Raw genomic sequence first — 20,365 nt, 5'->3', positions numbered from 1 at the left:
CAATTTAGGGGTTAACCAGGTAGCGTAGTGAGACAGGCAGGGTTCAGTAACAAGAATCAGTCCAGCAGATTAGGGGTTAACCAGGTAGCATAATAAGACAGGCAATGTTTCAGCAACAAAGTATCAGTAAGCAGATTAGGGGTTAACCAGGTAGCGTAGTAAGACAGGCAAGGTTTCAGCAACAAAGTAGCAGTCCAAAAGACGATCTGTCTATATACATATATATGTATGTGTTAATATGTGTATATTAATACATAACTATATATGTATATAAGAATATAGAGGAACCAAAACGTTCTCGCTGGCTGATAATATAAAAACAGTTACTTTATTAAATTCCAAAGGTAAAGGTAAAAAGGACCAGGAGGGTCTACAGCAGTTGAGATAAAAACACACACTCAGCAGTGAGCATTGAATGCTGACATGTTTCGGCCAAGGGGCCGTAATCGTAGCTGATCAATGCTCCTGCTGTGAAATAATTTAAGAGCAGTGCTCACTTGTTATTGGACGCTAATGGGCCAATCTCTTTACTGTTTGCATGGGTGTGTATAGTATATCGTGATCAAGTGTTTAACTCGTTAGACACCCTGAGTGGGTGTATTACTAAACGATACTAATGTAACTATATCAAAACTGCAATTGACTTATGCCTGAAACTAGGGGTGTATTGATCCTACATTATACAATATTATATATATATGTGTCATGCTAAGCACAATTTTATATTCTATATCTTTCAAGGTGCGATAAACTTTAATTATAACTGTCTATGTTCAGTGAGGATCTTTTAGCCTCACACCTCCTTTAAGATTAGAGCGAGTGTATCTTTGTTATGTGCATAAAACATGTCAATAAAATGTGTACAAAGTTGTAGAGTTGTAATGTATGTAAGGTGTCTCTGGGTGGTTATTGCTATGATATCAAACTACAGGTTGTTAGATTGTCCTCTGAAGGTATAAATGGTAAAATACTAAAAAGAGGTAGCCTGTATCATAATTCAAAGGTACAGTATATAAATTAATCTAATGTTGAACATTGAATGTTAGACTGGAGGAGATGATTCTATAAACCCACATGTTAGTAAAGGACCAAGATGTAATCTATCTACACTATTAGTAGTCTACAGATGTTAGTGTCTCTTGTATATATGGGAATATATGACTCTGTAATAGTTGTATTTATCTAACGGAAAAAAGGGGACCTATCAGCACTGTTAGTAGTCTAGAGGAATACATATAATAATGTACCATATATACATATATATATGGACATGAGCTATTCTGTAGCAATTGTTTACCCCCCCTTTTCTACTAGTGGATTTGCACTGTTGTTCATATGCATGTATACATATACATGCATATATATATATATCATAATAAATAAATAAATAAATACAATTACAGCTATAATAGCTATTGAACCTCTCCATCATTAGTAATTTGTTGTTAAACAATAAGTGGATAACTAGCTCAGTCTAGATCAAAGATTGTAATTAAAGAGAATATGCTCTGGATCTACTATTTCCAATGATTAATGAGATCGTATTCTGAATTTAAACCAGTTGGAACTCTGGTTTTAAGTTTGAAGATCCAGAACATTTCTCTTTTGTTCAAAATTTTGTCTTTGTCTCCTCCTCTAGGTGGCGTGATAATTTGTTCAATAATCTGCCATCTAAAGGTATCTAACCTTTTCTGATGCATTTTTTTTAAATGTCTTACTAGGGGTGTACTTGCTTCCCCTTTAGTGATGGTGGATAAGTGATTCCTCATTCTTGTGTAGGCGTCATTTGTAGTTAACCCTACATATTGTAGGTTACATTGGATACAAGTGATTACATATATAATATATGAAGAAGTACAATTGACACATTTGTCAATTTTAAAAGTGTCACCTGTTACAACTGAAGTGAAAGTGTCGGAAAAAATTCCATATTCACAAGGTCTACATTTTGTTTTCCCACATCTGTACATTCCTTTGTGTTCTAACCAAGAACGAGTCCTTGATTGTGTGTCTTTGGGGAGCTCTGATGGTGATAGTTCATTCCCCAAGGTTTTGCATCTCCTTTTCGACACATTGATCTAGTTTAGGATCTGCTGCCAGTAATCTAAAGTGTTTTTTCACAATATTACAAATGGCTGTATAGTCCGTGCTGTAATCTGTCACAAACGTGACTTGTGATGACTTCCCTTCTTTATCACTATTTTTCATTTTATTGTCTGTAAGAAGTGTATCTCTAGGGATCAGTGCTACTTCTTTCTGTGCCCTTCTTATAGTATGTATGGGGTATCCTCTCTGTTTTAGACGTGTACTAAAAAACCTTACTCTGTGCTTCACAAGCAGTGTCTAGTGTACAGTTCCTTTTTACCCTTATCATTTGTCCCTTTGCTACTGCAAAGGGAACATGTTTGGGGTGGCAGCTTGTGGCATGCAGAAGTGAGTTTTTGGTGATGGGCTTTCGGTAAATGTCGCAGACAATATTACCTGATTCTCCAATACCAAGAGTGAGATCCAAGAAATTAATATGTTCTAAATCAATTTCCCATGTGAATCTCAATCCCACAAAGTTGTTATTCAAATTGTGAAGAAATCTTTGAAGATCACGATCAGTGCCTTGCCATATGATGATCAGGTCGTCAATAAACCTCTTGTAGAGGACTATACTGTCTCTGAAGGGGTTCTCATCTCCATAGATGTGGGACAGTTCCCACCACCCCATAAAGAGGTTGGCATAGGAGGGGGCAAATTTTGCCCCCATTGCTGTCCCACATCTCTGAAGATAGAACCGCCCCTCAAATTTGAAATAATTGTGGGTTAGCATAAACCTCATCGCTCTCAGTACATATTCTCTAAACTCCTTGCTGTAATTCGAATACCTAGTAAGGAAGAATTCAACAGCTTTCAAACCCTCTTCATGGGGAATCGAGGAGTAGAGAGCAACAACGTCCACTGTTACCCACATATTTTTCTCCCTTCCCCAAGATACATTTTCCATAAGTTTGATCACATGTTTTGTATCCCTTAAGAAACTCATAAGAGATACAACAAATGGGTTCAATATTGCATCAACCCATTGCGACAGGTGTTCAAACAGGGAACCTATGCCGCTGACAATTGGGCGGCCTTGTACATTGATCAAAGATTTATGTACCTTGGGAAAAAGGTGAAAAATAGGTACCACAGGGAATTCAATCATTAGATAATCATACGTAGCACGATCAAAAAATCCATACTCTAGACCATCGTCCAGGAGAGACTTAATCTCTCTCTGGAATTGTCTGGTAGGATCAGTAATGAGGAGAGAATAGTAGTCAGTATCAGTCAGTTGTCTCACAGCTTCTTTAATATAAGTGTCCCTATCTAGGACCACCGTAGAGCCTCCCTTGTCCGCTTTGCGGATAACAATGTTCTTGTTAGCTTTCAATTCACGTATTGCCTGTTTCTCTTTAATTGTAAGGTTGTGTTTACTGTCATGTGTACTTGCCAATTTAGTTAAATCTGTTTCCACTTTATTATAAAATGTCTCTAGAATCTGACCCCTACTCTGTATGGGGTAAAACTCAGAGGCATTTTTAAAGCCACTGAAACTGTTAATCACTTTATGTGGCTCATTTTGTGTGGAGACATCTGTCAAGGAGTCTAGTGTTTGTATGTCACATGATTCCCTAAAGTCAATGTTGGTATTTTGTGTACTAAATCCACTAGTAGAACTTACTATAGTGTTGCTCTGTTGATCGGTAGCTGCATAGAAATGTTTTTGGAGGGTTATGTTTCTAATTAATTTGTTAATATCTAACATGGTGTTAAATAAGTTGAATCTACAAGTTGGTGCAAAGTTCAATCCTAGGTTTAATACTCTATATTGTGTTGCTGTTAACTCCACAGAAGATAAATTTATTACATTGTCATCTATTGATATTTGGAGGACGTTTTCTGCCCTCTTAGGGGATATCTGTCCTGTTTCTCTATTCCAATGCCGGTTTTCACTGGGGCCTTGTAAAAAACCTTCTCAAAGGCATTCATGTCTTCCACTGTATCAGTTGTGTTAGTGATAGTATTGGTATTCTGAGATGGTTGAGTAGAACTACTCTCGATGTACTTAGAAACTTGTTTAGTTTTGTGTGTTGCTTGATGTAATAAATTACTTTCTATGGGTCTAGCTTCCTGAACTTCTGAAGTAGTATTAAGTGTAACCTGTTTAACTGGTTTCAGTATGCCTGTTGATATAGTGGAATTGTCAGTGGAATTAGATGTATTAATGTCACCTGACCCAGAATTCTTGCTTTGTGATCTCCTATTCCCTCCTCTCCTCCTATTGCGACTACGTGATCTGCCTCTAGAGTTAGGATTCCATCTGTTAGTGTTATTCTGTGTATGATTCCAGATATATACTACTTTGTTGTCATAATCTGCCTGGTCTCTTATGTACTTTGTATGTTTAATATTCAAGATGATGTTTTTAGATTCAGTGAGTGATGTTTTCAACATATCATCAAACCTGGGATAATCTAACTCATTTTGGCGTGTATTTAATTCACACTGTATAACCTGTATATCATCTCTTAGTTTCTTTAAAAGACCAGTTATATAAAAAATAAGTAGATGCATGAGTCTAAGGGAACATTCTGTTAGAATCTGGTTCCATGAATCAATAAATTCTAAATCAGAAGTCTCAAAAGTGGAGAACTTGTTGACTCTAAGTCCCCTAGGGACCATCTTTAATTTTATATATTTCTCCAATGTCCATATGTCAAATTGTAGCATGTGTTCTTTCACCAATAGTCTTTCCATGTCATCAAATAATCCACAAAGAGTGTAAACTGTAATGTCCTTTGAAAAGATTAAGTTCATATCAGAGGCACCATTCTCCCTTTCAGTAGCTGGCATAAGTGAATAAAAGTTGCTGCTTGTAGCCTCCATATTTGTAATGACAAAAATATATATATATAATGTCAAACTTGGCTCTAGAATATATAAGTGGACAGAGTGCTACCAGGACGCACTATAGCAAACCAAAAACATAATTTATGCTTACCTGATAAATTTATTTCTCTTGTAGTGTGTTCAGTCCACGGGTCATCCATTACTTATGGGATATATTCTCCTTCCCAACAGGAAGTTGCAAGAGAATCACCCAAGCAGAGCTGCTATATAGCTCCTCCCCTCACATGTCATATCCAGTCATTCGACCGAAACAAGACGAGAAAGGAGAAACTATAGGGTGCAGTGGTGACTGGAGTTATAATTTTAAAATTTAGAACCTGCCTCAAAAAGACAGGGCGGGCCGTGGACTGAACACACTACAAGAGAAATAAATTTATCAGGTAAGCATAAATTATGTTTTCTCTTGTTAAGTGTGTTCAGTCCACGGGTCATCCATTACTTATGGGATACCAATACCAAAGCTAAGTACACGGATGATGGGAGGGACAAGGCAGGAACATTAAACAGAAGGAACCACTGCCTGTAGAACCTTTCTCCCAAAACCAGCCTCCGAAGAAGCAAAAGTGTCAAATTTGTAAAATTTGGAAAAAGTATGAAGTGAAGACCAAGTTGAAGCCTTGCAAATCTGTTCAACAGAGGCCTCATTCTTAAAGGCCCAGGTGGAAGCCACAGCTCTAGTGGAATGAGCTGTAATTCTTTCAGGAGGCTGCTGTCCAGCAGTCTCATAGGCTAAACGTATTATGCTATGAAGCCAAAAAGAGAGAGAGGTAGCCGAAGCCTTTTGACCTCTCCTCTGTCCAGAGTAAACGACAAACAGAGAAGAAGTTTGTCGAAAATCTTTAGTTGCCTGTAAGTAGAACTTCAGAGCACGGACCACGTCTAGATTATGCAAAAGACGTTCCTTCTTTGAAGAAGGATTAGGACATAATGATGGAACAACAGTCTCTTGATTGATATTCCTGTTAGAAACAACCTTAGGTAAAAACCCAGGTTTAGTACGCAGGACTACCTTGTCTGAATGAAAGATCAGATAAGGAGAATCACAATGTAAGGCAGATAACTCAGAGACTCTTCGAGCCGAGGAAATAGCCATCAAAAACAAAACTTTCCAAGATAAAAGCTTAATATCAATGGAATGAAGGGGTTCAAACGGAACACCCTGAAGAATTTTAAGAACCAAGTTTAAGCTCCACGGAGGAGCAACAGCTTTAAACACAGGCTTAATTCTAGCCAAAGCCTGACAAAAAGCCTGGACGTCTGGATTCTCTGCCAGACGTTTGTGTAAAAGAATAGACAGAGCGGAAATCTGTCCCTTTAGCGAACTAGCGGATAAACCCATTTCTAACCCCTCTTGTAGAAAAGCCAATATCCTAGGAATCCTAACCTTACTCCATGAGTAACTCTTGGATTCGCACCAATATAAATATTTACGCCATATCTTATGGTAAATTTTTCTGGTCACAGGCTTCCGAGCCTGTATTAATGTATCAATAACCGAATCCGAAAACCCACGCTTTGATAGAATCAAGCGTTCAATTTCCAGGCAGTCAGCCTCAGAGAAATTAGGTTTGGATGGTTGAAAGGACCCTGAATTAGAAGGTCCTGCCTCAGAGGTAGAGACCATGGTGGACAGGACGACATGTCCACTAGGTCTGCATACCAGGTCCTGTGTGGCCACGCAGGCGCTATCAGAATTACCGATGCCCTCTCCTGTTTTATCCTGGCAATCAGTCGAGGTAGCAACGGAAATGGTGGAAACACATAAGCTATGTTGAAAACCCAAGGGGCTGCTAATGCATCTACCAGCACCGCTCCCGGGTCCCTGGACCTGGATCCGTAACAAGGAAGCTTCGCGTTCTGGCGAGATGCCATGAGATCCAGATCCGGTTTGCCCCAACGACGAATCAGTTGAGCAAATACCTCCGGGTGAAGTTCCCACTCTCCCGGATGAAAAGTCTGGCGACTTAGGAAATCCGCCTCCCAGTTCTCCACGCCTGGGATGTAAATCGCGGACAGGTGGCAAGAGTGAGACTCTGCCCAGCGAATTATCTTCGAGACTTCCAACATCGCTAGGGAACTCCTGGTTCCCCCTTGATGATTGATGTAAGCCACAGTCGTGATGTTGTCCGACTGAAATCTGATGAACCTCAGTTTTGCTAACTGAGGCCAAGCTAGAAGAGCATTGAATATTGCTCTTAATTCTAGAATGTTTATTGGAAGGAGTTTCTCCTCCTGAGTCCACGATCCCTGAGCCTTCAGGGAATTCCAGACTGCTCCCCAGCCTAGAAGGCTGGCATCCGTTGTTACAATCGTCCAATCTGGTCTGCGAAAGGTCATTCCTTTGGACAGATGAACCGGTGACAACCACCAGAGAAGAGAATCTCTGGTCTCCTGGTCCAGATTTAGCAAAGGGGACAGATCTGAGTAATCCCCGTTCCATTGACTTAGCATGCATAGTTGCAGCGGTCTGAGATGCAGGCGCGCTGTGACAGACCCTTCTGTCAGGACTGAAGGAGTTAATTGTGTTTAGCTAAGAAACTAATTTCTAAAGACAGGTTTTCTGGCCTCAGCTATTGTGTGCTATAATTACATTTAAGTAATAAACAGGCCATTGTTTAATCACCCTCAGAGAGCAGACGCTAGGTGATAAGACAAGCCAAATGTGTTTAAGTTGTTATCTGCCTAAGTAAAGTATTTAAGTAATGTAATTCTACTGTTTCATAAAAGGGCGTCTTCCCCTTTTTATCTAAATGTACAAGAGTCTTTCAACCCCCCCATCTGGGGTCAAACCTGTATAAATACTAGGCATCTAGCCTTTAATAAATGTCATTCTGTTTTAAACCTGAAACTGGCTGGGTTGTGAATTGCTGATTCCCTATGCAGGACATTGTTCATCTGGTATTAACCCTTGGTACACTGTTGGTACCGTAACATTGGTGGCAAGCGATGGAATGAACCTTATCGCCCAGAAGAGCAACTACACAAGCCAGTAACCTCAGGAAGAGGGGGATTATTACAATACTGACTAAGATGGAAAGAGTACCAGGAACAGAAGGAACCAATGGGCCCAGCATAGCAGACAGAACCCCTGAAGAAGCAAGCTTTGATCGGGCGGTTAAAATAAGACTGGCATATTATGGCCCCAACCCATCTGCGGAAATTATCGACCGGGTCATAGCAGCTGTGGAGGCCAACCTACTTCGCCAAAGCGGCGCTGCAGCAAACCCAGTGGAAAAGAGAAAAGTAAATTTTGCAGCTTTTAAAAACTTCCTGGAAACAGAAGGAGAGATTGATGGGTACCTTGCGGATTTTGAGAGGCAATGTGCACTACACAAGGTACCCGCAGAGGACTGGGTCACGATATTATCCGGAAAATTATCCGGCCGGGCCAGTGAGGCTTTTCGGGCCATTCCAGATGAGGAAGTCGGGGATTATAATACTGTAAAAGAGGCTCTGCTCTCCAGGTATGCGGTTACACCGGAGGCATACCGGAGGCGGTTCAGAGACACTGTTAAATTAGCTGGAGATTCCTACCTTGAGTGGGCATGTAAGGTGCACCGCACAGCAGCTCACTGGATAGCGGGGTGCCAAGCCGTGTCTGGGGAAGAGGTGCTGCAGCTATTCCTGTTGGAACATTGCTTCGACAAGTTACCCGCAGGAGTTCGAGAGTGGGTTCGGGACCGTAAACCCTCCACCCTGCATGAAGTGGCTCGCTTGGCAGATGAGTATACGGATGCCCGCAAACTGGACACTGCTACCACTAAGCCCCCTGCTAGAGTGGAGTACAGACCCCCAGTCACCCCAGCAGCTGCCAGTTACCAACCCCCGGCGCACCGCTATACCACACGGCATCTGGCCACAAACTACCCTCAGAGAGCCCGGTTCAATTCGCGGGGCTACTCACAACCGATTCGATGCTTTGGATGTAAGCAACTAGGGCACAAAAGACCAGAGTGTCCCCTAAATGCAGCGAACCAAGCACAGTCCTGGAGAAGACCTGCCGGCGGAATCACACGTAACCCTCAGCCTGCGGCCCGCTACGTAGAGGCGCAAGAATGCTGGAGCATCCTACATGAGGCAGACCTTGTGCAAGCTGCCCACCGGAATAACCGGCAACTGGTTAAAGTGAATGGGAAGAAGGTCAGTGGTCTACGGGATACTGGTGCTACCATGACTTTGCTTCAAAAGAACTTGGTGCCTGAGAAACAGTACACTGGAGACACTGTGGCTGTGAGGGTAGCAGGGGGCGATGTGTTCAGCCTACCTGTTGCCAGGGTACATTTGGATTGGGGAGTGGGCGCTAGACCTGTGAATGTGGGTGTCAAGAAGGACTTACCTGCTGATGTTCTTCTTGGAAATGACTTGGCTCCCCTTGTTTCTGCCTATGCTCCCATGGGTCCCGCTGATGTTAACCCTGTGACTACCCGTGCTCAGATCCGTGCAGCAGAGACTGACCCCCCTGCTGCTAAGCCCCAGGACGCTGAGCTCAGTAAATCTCTATCCGCTATTGATACGTGGAAGTCCCGTTACAATGCGCTGATGAAGAAGAAGAGGAGCGCAGAGGAAAAAGCACGTTTAGAACGTGAATCTCTGCTAGACAAGCTGCACCGACAGACTGCAGAAAACACCAGCTTGAGAGTGGGACATGAAACATTAAAGACAAACTTAGCGACACTTGAGGAGAAGCTGACGCTGGCTCATAGTGAGGTGCAGCAACTCAAGGGCACCCTATGTCAGTATGAAGGGATTGTGGATACCTATAAAGAGCAGGTACAGAAAACTCGTAAAGAAGCTGATGGGATTTTGAAGGACTGTTTAGCCCTAGTCTGGGCACTGAGGAAGTTGAACCCTTCTTTGTATGGACAGGAATTCTCTCTCATAACGGGAATACAGATGGATTGTCCTGGCAAACTGACATGCCTACCACCTCCTAGTCCGGTCATCCCCAGGTTGACCCGCCAAAGGGTCAAGCCGGGTCTGCCGGAGTGTTCCACAAGGGGGGAGATATGTGACAGACCCTTCTGTCAGGACTGAAGGAGTTAATTGTGTTTAGCTAAGAAACTAATTTCTAAAGACAGGTTTTCTGGCCTCAGCTATTGTGTGCTATAATTACATTTAAGTAATAAACAGGCCATTGTTTAATCACCCTCAGAGAGCAGACGCTAGGTGATAAGACAAGCCAAATGTGTTTAAGTTGTTATCTGCCTAAGTAAAGTATTTAAGTAATGTAATTCTACTGTTTCATAAAAGGGCGTCTTCCCCTTTTTATCTAAATGTACAAGAGTCTTTCAACCCCCCCATCTGGGGTCAAACCTGTATAAATACTAGGCATCTAGCCTTTAATAAATGTCATTCTGTTTTAAACCTGAAACTGGCTGGGTTGTGAATTGCTGATTCCCTATGCAGGACATTGTTCATCTGGTATTAACCCTTGGTACACTGTTGGTACCGTAACACGCGCAAATGGCACTATGTCCATTGCCGCGACCATTAAGCCGATTACCTCCATGCACTGAGCTACTGATGGGCTTGGAATGGAATGAAGGACACGGCAAGCATTGAGAATCTTTGATAACCTGGACTCCGTCAGGTAAATCTTCATCTCTACAGAATCTATAAGAGTCCCTAGAAAAAGAACCCTTGTGAGTGGTAACAGAGAACTCTTTTCCACATTCACTTTCCACCCAGGCGACCTCAGAAATGCTAGAACTATCTCTGTATGAGACTTTGCATTTTGAAAACTTGACGCTTGTATCAGAATGTCGTCTAGGTACGGAGCCACCGCTATGCCTCGTGGTCTTAGTACCACCAGAAGTGAGCCCAGAACCTTCGTAAAAATTCTCGGGGCCGTAGCTAACCCGAAGGGAAGAGCTACAAACTGGTAATGCCTGTCTAGAAAGGCAAACCTTAGGTACCGATAATGATCTTTGTGAATCGGTATGTGAAGGTAAGCATCCTTTAAGTCCACTGTGGTCATATATTGACCCTCTTGGATCATGGGTAGGATGGTTCGAATGGTTTCCATCTTGAACGATGGTACCCTTAGGAATTTGTTTAAGATCTTTAAGTCCAAGATTGGTCTGAAGGTTCCCTCTTTTTTGGGAACCACAAATAGATTTGAGTAAAATCCTTGTCCCTGTTCCATTCGTGGAACTGAGTGGATCACTCCCATGACTAAGAGGTCTTGTACACATTGTAGAAATGCCTCTTTCTTTACTAGGTTTGTTGATAACCTCGACAGATGGAACCTCCCTTGTGGAGGAGAGGTTTTGAAATCCAGAAGGTATCCCTGAGATATAATCTTCAACGTCCAGGGATCCTGCACATCTCTTGCCCAAGCCTGGGCGAAGAGAGAAAGTCTGCCCCCCACTAAATCTGTCTCCGGATAGGGGGCCCTGTCTTCATGCTGTCTTAGGGGCGGGAGTAGGCTTTCTGGCCTGCTTGCCCTTGTTCCATGACTGGTTGCCTTTCCAACCCTGTCTGTAACGAGCAGTAGTTCCTTCCTGTTTTGGAGTGGAGGAAGTTGAAGCTGCTCCTGCCTTGAAGTTACGAAAGGCACGAAAATTAGACTGTTTGGCCTTTGGTTTGGCCCTGTCCTGAGGAAGGGCGTGGCCCTTACCTCCCGTAATGTCAGCAATAATTTCCTTCAAGCCGGGCCCGAATAAGGTCTGCCCTTTGAAAGGAATGTTAAGTAGTTTAGATTTGGAAGTTACATCCGCTGACCAGGATTTAAGGCAGAGCGCCCTGCGCGCCTGTATGGCGAATCCGGAATTTTTAGCCGTAAGTTTGGTTAAATGCACTACAGCATCTGAAACAAACGCATTAGCTTGTTTAAGGGTTCTAACTTTGCTCAAAGCCTCATCCAATGGCGCTCTGCGAATCGCCTCTTCCAGAGACTCAAACCAGAATGCCGCTGCAGCCGTGACAGGCGCAATGCATGCAAGAGGCTGCAATATAAAACCCTGTTGAACAAACATTTTCTTAAGATAACCCTCTAATTTTTTATCCATTGGATCTGAGAAAGCACAGCTATCCTCCACCGGGATAGTGGTACGTTTGGCTAAAGTAGAAACTGCTCCCTCCACCTTAGGGACCGTCTGCCATAAGTCTCGTGTGGTGGCGTCTATAGGAAACATTTTTCTAAATATCGGAGGAGGGGAAAAAGGCACACCGGGTCTATCCCACTCCTTGCTAATAATTTCTGTAAGTCTTTTTGGTATAGGAAAGACGTCAGTACACACCGGTACCGCATAGTATCTATCCAACCTACACATTTTCTCTGGAATTGCCACAGTGTCGCAATCATTCAGAGCCGCTAACACCTCCCCTAGTAACACACGGAGGTTCTCAAGCTTAAATTTAAAATTTGAAATTTCTGAATCCGGTCTCCCCGGATCTGAACCGTCACCGACAGAATGAAGCTCACCGTCCTCATGTTCTGCAAATTGTGACGCAGTATCAGACATGGCTCTCGTGTCATCAGCGCGCTCTGTCCTTAACACAGAGCTATCGCGCTTGCCTCTTAATTCGGGCATATTATATAATACTTCTTTCATAACATTAGCCATATCATGTAAAGTGATTTGTAAGGGCCTAGATGTACTTGGCGTCTCCATCTTACGCATCTCCCAAGCGGGAGACGCAGGTACTGACACGTGAGGAGAGTTAGGCGGCATAACTTCCCCCTCGTTGTCTGGTGATAGTTTCTCTATCGGTACAGATTTACTTTTATTCAAAGCAATATCAATACAATTGGTACACATCGTTCTATTGGGCTCCACATTGGCTTTTGAACATGATGAACAAACAGTTTCCTCTGAATCAGACATGTTTAAACAGACTTAGCAATGAAACTAGCAAGCTTGGAAATCACTTTCAATAAGTTTACAAGCAATATAAAAAAACGCTGCAGCGCTTTAAAAAATACAGATATAGTTAAACAATTCTTAACAAGAAGTGTATTATTAGCAGAGGATTGCACCCATTAGCAAAAGGATGATTAACCCCTCAATACCCAAAACGGATAAAACGGATATCAATTAAGATTTATCGCTTTTAATCACAGTCAAACACACTGTCACAGATCTGCTGTGACTGATTACCTCCCTCAAAAATGAATTTTGCAGACCCCTGAGCTCTCTAGAGACGTCCTGGATCAAGGAGGAAGAAGCAGGAAGACTGTGCTAAAATTTTAACTATTCTTAACTATTTAATAGCTATTGTACCTGGTTAAAATAAATACAAAGTTACCTGTAAAATAAATATAAATCCTAAAATAGCTATAATATAAATATAATTTATATTGTAGCTATATTAGGATTTATTTTACAGGTAAGTATTTAGCTTTAAATAGGAATAATTTATTTAATAAGAGTTAATTTATTTCGTTAGATTTAAATTATATTTAACTTAGGGGGGTGTTAGTGTTAGGGTTAGACTTAGCTTTAGGGGTTAATCCATTTATTAGAATAGCGGTGAGCTCCGGTCGGCAGATTAGGGGTTAATAATTGAAGTTAGGTGTCGGCGATGTTAGGGAGGGCAGATTAGGGGTTAATACTATTTATTATAGGGTTAGTGAGGCGGATTAGGGGTTAATAACTTTATTATAGTAGCGCTCAGGTCCGCTCGGCAGATTAGGGGTTAATAAGTGTAGGCAGGTGGAGGCGACGTTGTGGGGGGCAGATTAGGGGTTAATAAATATAATATAGGGGTCGGCGGTGTTAGGGGCAGCAGATTAGGGGTACATAAGGATAACGTAGGTGGCGGCACTTTGCGGTCGGCAGATTAGGGGTTAATAAGTGTAGGCAGGTAGAGGCGACGTTGTGGGGGGCAGATTAGGGGTTAATAAATATAATATAGGGGTCGGCGGTGTTAGGGGCAGCAGATTAGGGGTACATAAGGATAACGTAGGTGGCGGTCGGCAGATTAGGGGTTAAAAATTTTTATTTGAGTGTCGGCGATGTGGGGGGACCTCGGTTTAGGGGTACATAGGTAGTTTATGGGTGTTAGTGTACTTTAGAGTACAGTAGTTAAGAGCTTTATAAACCAGCGTTAGCCCAGAAAGCTCTTAACTACTGACTTTTTTCCTGCGGCTGGAGTTTTGTCGTTAGATGTCTAACGCTCACTTCAGAAACGACTCTAAATACCGGAGTTAGAAAGATCCCATTGAAAAGATAGGATACGCAATTGACGTAAGGGGATCTGCGGTATGGAAAAGTCGCGGCTGAAAAGTGAGCGTTAGACCCTATTTTGAGTGACTCCAAATACCGGCGGTAGCCTAAAACCAGGGTTAGGAGTCTCTAACGCTGGTTTTCACGGCTAACGCCAAACTCCAAATCTAGGCCTTAGTTAATTCCATTCCCAGAAAATAATGTACTGCACATACCTCATTTGCGGAGGACCCCGCATGCTATTCCCAGTTTCTGAAGTTACCCCACTCCTCAGAATGTCGAGAACAGCCAGTGGATCTTAGTTACGCCTGCTAAGATCATAGAAAAAAAAACGCAGGCAGTTTCTTCTTCCAAATACTGCCTGAGATAGAAAAACAGCACACTCCGGTGCCATTTAAAATAACAAACTTTTGATTGAAGAATAGTTAAAGGGACACTCAGGCTTTATTAAATTTTCATGATTCAGATAGAGCATGTAATTTTAAACAACTTTCCAATTTACTTCCATTAAAAAAAATGTGCACAGTCTTTTATATTTACACTTTTTTTGAGTCACCAGCTCCTACTGAGCATGTGCAAGAACTCAGACTATACGTATATGCATTTGTGATTGGCTGATTGCTATCACATGGTACAGGGGGAGTGGAAATATACATAAGTTTAAAATGTGTTAGAAAATAATCTACTACTCATTTGAAATTCAGAGTAAATGCTATTGTATTTTCTTGTTATCTTGCATTTGTTGATTATGCAAATCTGCTGTGTTTACTGGTCCTTTAAGTAAAAACTCCAGCTCCTCTCGCGACCTCCTTCTTTGTTGAGGGTTGCAAGAGAATGACTGGATATGACATGTGAGGGGAGGAGCTATATAGCAGCTCTGCTTGGGTGATCCTCTTGCAACTTCCTGTTGGGAAGGAGAATATATCCCATAAGTAATGGATGACCCGTGGACTGAACACACTTAACAAGAGAAAAGTATTTTCCACCAATATTCATACCCCTGCAATTGCTTTTAGCTGTTTGTGTGAATAGGCTGTCGATGTGCTTAGCTAATGCACTGTTCGCTGACCAGTTAGGATTTAAACACCCCCTCTTAGTCCATCACTGTGTGACTGCTTGATCTCTCAAGTTTTCCCAAAAAGTCACATATAGAATATATCAAGTTTACAAGGAAACACATGCGATGCAATATAAATATTTAGGCACCTGGGTGGGAGTGGGCATCTATCTGTCAGACGCAAATGCAAAATAACTGCCGCTTGTAGCTGCAGTAACTCACCACCACTTCTTGTGTTATCTCGCTGGATGTTGGTTGATCACGGGATCCATTAGCTTTGTGCAGACTTGTAGCGTGCTGTGCGGGGACTGGGTAGGGGGACAACAGCTCCACTCCTTCCTTCCTTGCCCCTTCGGGGTTAACCAGGTAGCATAATAAGACAGGCAATGTTTCAGCAACAAAGTATCAGACAGCAGATTAGGGGTTAACCACGTAGCGTAGTAAGACAGGCAAGGTTTCAGCAACAAAGTAGCAATCCAAAAGACGATCTGTCACTCCCAGGAGCACACAAAGTAGCACCTATACTTGGGCAGTGACAGATCGCTCGCTGCCCGCTAAAGTACCTGGTGCATTGGCGCCAAGAGACCGGCCGGCAACAGGAGTGTGCATCCTGAGCTGACACAGCCCTAGGCAATGAGCATGGGGAAGACGCTGCGCCCCTAGCAACGGTGCGGCGTGACACACACCTTTATAAGCTCACTTCCTCCTTCATTCATTGCTTGATCATTTTGTTTAACTCTAACTGCATACCTTACTAGAAGCTCTGAGTATTTGTTATGCTACCTTGTCTCATCATCCTCAGCTGTACTACTTACTCTCAGTTAAGGATCTGTTCCTGCAGTAACGCTTTCCGTATTGTCCTATTTCTCCTACCGGATCTACCTCCACCTGGATATCACTCCGCAGCGTTCTACTGAGACACACGCTGATCTCCTCTGCCTTCTACAGCTCCACGCTGTTACCGGATCAACTTTCTCATACCACCTCATCTCCTACGCTTTAGGTGCAGCACTTCTGTCACTGACTTTACTCTGCTCCGGAGTAGTTATTAAAGCCTCCTCTTCAGTCCTGTTTTATCTGACCGATTCTGGAACCACAAGTATTTGTATTTAGGCATCTTGTCTAAGAATTACCAAACTTGTTGCATTATATTGTTCTGTATCATCTGAGAGTCTCAGCATATTGTATCTTGGTAATGTGATACTTTGTACTTATTTCATCATTCTGATTATCAACCTGAGTTGCCTCAATACTTACTTCATACTCTACTTAGTAATCATTGTTGCACAGAACTATTCTGACGAATATACTTAATGTCAGTTCACTTGCCTTATATAACCTTCACTGTGACTAATAGTCAATCTATTGTAAAATCTCTTATGATATTATTTCATGTAATATCTATCACTCTAATTAACTGCTGATATTTGTGGTATCCATTTTGTTCCACATACAACTTGGAACAAATATATCAGCTACAAACATCAATAGATAATCACCAGAAAGTCTGAGTGATCTTACAATTTGCCTATATACATATATATGTATGTGTTAATATGTGTATATTAATACATAACTATATATGTATATAAGAATATACATATATATTTACAATTTGCTGCCATTGCTGCGTGACTTAACACCTTCGCTGCGCTATTTCTCATGCCGTGTCTCACAGCATGAGAAAAAGGCTCCCTTTGGAGCATATGGAATCACGCTCTCATGAGCGTAATGCTTCTCAGCAATGTGAATGCAAGCTCACGTTTGTTACTATACAAAAAGGAAAAGAACAGAGGGGCGCCTCATGTGATGTATCGTCAGATGTAAACACAATGAATTTAAAAGATAGCCAAATGGGTACTCACATACTCCAAGAACACACTGATGTGTTAGTAGGGACAGGCTGCAGATTATTACAGGTGTGACAGCTCACCCATTCAGTCACGTTCTCAATGATGTAGTGCTGGAGAATTACAGGAAACACAGGAAAGGAGCACTACATGTGCAGACTATTAAGAGTATAAACAGCAAAATTGTACTGGATGTAAAATGGGTACTCACATGCTCCAAAAGCACACCAATGTGCTGGTGGGAACAGGCTGCAGATTTAGGCAGGTGTGGCAGCTCACCTCAAGGCACAATCTCAAATGCTGTGAGGTAGTAGATCCAATTTTCCAAAGTAAACTTGTACCAAATGTTAGGGATATCTCTTGTAAAGGATGTCAGGCAGAAAGTAGGTAGAAAAAGCACACCAGCACATTGGTGTGCTTTTGGAGCATGTGAGTACCCATTTTACATCCAGTACAATTTTGCTGTTTATACTATTTTTCTACCTACTTTCTGCCTGACATCCTTTACAAGAGATATCCCTAACATTTGGTACAAGTTTACTTTGGAAAATTGGATCTACTACCTCACAGCATTTGAGATTGTGCCTTGAGGTGAGCTGCCACACCTGCCTAAATCTGCAGCCTGTTCCCACCAGCACGTATACATTATTTAGGAGGGACAGGAATAATAAAAGGGGTGGAGGAATCTGCATGTATATTAAACCTAACCTTAAACCTACAATAAGGGAAGATATGTATGATACAAGTGACAATGTAGAGACCCTGTGGGTTGAAATAAAGAGTGGGGGGAAAAATCCTAAAAAAATATTACTTGGAACATGCTACAAGCTACAAGCCTCCCAACATTAGTGACCCGGAGGAAACTCAACTACTTATCCAAATAGGTAAGGCTGCTAATAACAGTGCTGTAATTATGGGAGATTTTAACTACCCTGATATAAACTGGGCCAATGAAACTAGTAATTCAGCTAAGGGGGATAGATTTTTAAATGTTCTCAGGGATAACTTCTTGTCACAATTAATAGAGGAGCCAACTAGGAGTAAAGCTATATTGGATTTAGTGCTAGCAAACAATACAGATATAATATCAAACATAGAAGTTAAAGAACATTTGGGTAACAGTGATCATAACATGGTCACATTTGAAATCTCTTTTCATAAGCAGTGTTTTAAAGGCTTAACTAAGACTTTTAATTTCAAGAAAGCAAAATTCGACGATTTAAGGAAATCATTAAATAATATAAATTGGGACAATGTATTTTCTAATAAAAATACAGAGAATAAATGGATAATATTTAAAAATGTGTTAAATAAATATACATATCAATACATACCATATGGTTATAAAAATAAAAATAAAAAAACAAAGCCGTTATGGCTAAATAAAAATGTGTTAAGAGAAATTAGGAAAAAACGTAGGGCATTTAAATTATTAAAAGAAAATAGTACAGACTCAGCATACAATATTTATAAGGAATGTAACAAAGCATGCAAAAAAGCAATCAAATTAGCCAAAATTGAAAATGAAAAATTAATTGCCAAGGATTCTAAGTCTAACCCTAAAAGGTTCTTTAAGTACATAAATAGCAAAAAATCTAAGAAGGATAATATAGGTACATTAAAATGCGTGGAGGGTAGCATGATAAATAATGACAGGGAGAAGGCTGAGGTACTAAACCAGTTTTTTTCTTCAGTATACACAAGAGAGGAACCATTGAATCATACTTTGGAACAGAATAGAACATGCCAGTCCATACCACTAACTGGGTTTTGTTTAGAGGATATCAGGAAAAAACTGGAAAATATTAAGGTAAATAAAACTCCAGGCCCAGATGGAATACACCCAAGGGTGTTAAGAGAATTTAGCACTGTTATAGACAAACCTTTACTCTTAATTTTTCAAGACTCATTATCCTCAGGCATGGTACCCCAGGATTGTCGTAAAGCTGATGTGGTGCCACTCTTCAAAAAGGGAAGCAGGGATGATCCAGGAAGCTATAGACCAGTTAGTCTGACATCAATAGTGGGGAAGATATTTGAAGGGATTATAAGGGATTATATTGATGAGCATATTCGTGTAAACAAGATTATTAGTTCTAATCAGCATGGCTTTAGGAGAAATAGATCATGTCAAACTAATCTAATTAGATTCTACGAGGAAGTAAGTAAAAATATAGATAAAGGGGAATCAGTTGATGTGATATACTTAGATTTTGCAAAGGCATTTGATACAGTGCCACATGAGAGATTAATGCACAAAATTAAGGGACTGGGAATAGCTGAAAATGTTAGCTCATGGATAAATAACTGGATAAAAGATAGGGAGCAACGAGTAGTAGTAAATGGATCATACTCAGATTGGACAAAGGTAATCAGTGGCGTCCCCCAGGGATCAGTACTGGGCCCTGTTCTTTTTAATATTTTTATAAATGACTTGGAGCAAGGATTAAATAGTGACATCTCTATTTTTGCGGATGATACTAAGTTAAGTAAGGTCATATGGTCAGAGCAGGACCAACTCTCTTTACAAAGGGATTTGCTAAAATTAGAACTATGGGCAAGTGAATGGAAAATGAGATTTAATACGGAAAAATGCAAGGTTCTACATTTTGGAAGTAAAAATAAGCAGGCTACGTATTTTTTAAATGGGACAAGACTTAGCCAAACACAGGAGGAAAGGGATTTGGGAGTAGTAATAGATAACAAGCTAAAGATGGGTGCACAATGCAGGGCAGCGGCTTCAAAGGCTAATAAGATACTAGCATGTATTAAAAGAGGCATTGATTCAAGGGAGGAAAGCATAATTCTGTCATTATATAAAGCCCTGGTAAGACCTCACCTTGAGTTTGGAGTGCAGTTCTGGGGACCAATTGCTAAACAAGATATTGCAGAACTAGAAAAAGTTCAGAGAAGGGCCACAAAGCTAATATGGGGATTGGAGAAATTAACCTATGAGGAGAGGCTAGCCAAACTGGGTCTGTTTTCTTTAGAAAAAAGGCGCTTGAGAGGTGACATGATTACTTTATATAAATATATTCAAGGCCCATATACAGAGATGGCAGAAGCTCTGTTTATTCCAAGAAAATTGTTTCTGACAAGAGGTCATAATTTAAGGTTGGAGGAAAGGAGATTTAATCTCCTGCAACGGAAACGTTTTTTCACTGTAAGAGCAATAAAATTGTGGAACTCATTACCAAAGGAGGTGGTGAATGCCAATACCATAGATACATTTAAAAATAGTCTGGATAAATTTCTGTATATAAACAAAATTCATGGATATGATTGCTAGTATTAAATGGGTCACATTTTAATGGGGTTATTTAAGCTTAACTGGAGCTTTTTGTAAG

The sequence above is a fragment of the Bombina bombina genome, chromosome 6, assembly GCF_027579735.1.
Source record: "Bombina bombina isolate aBomBom1 chromosome 6, aBomBom1.pri, whole genome shotgun sequence".
NCBI classification, from domain to species: domain Eukaryota; kingdom Metazoa; phylum Chordata; class Amphibia; order Anura; family Bombinatoridae; genus Bombina; species Bombina bombina.
The sequence above is the reverse complement of the archived record's forward strand: the minus strand, read 5'-3'. Positions refer to the sequence as shown.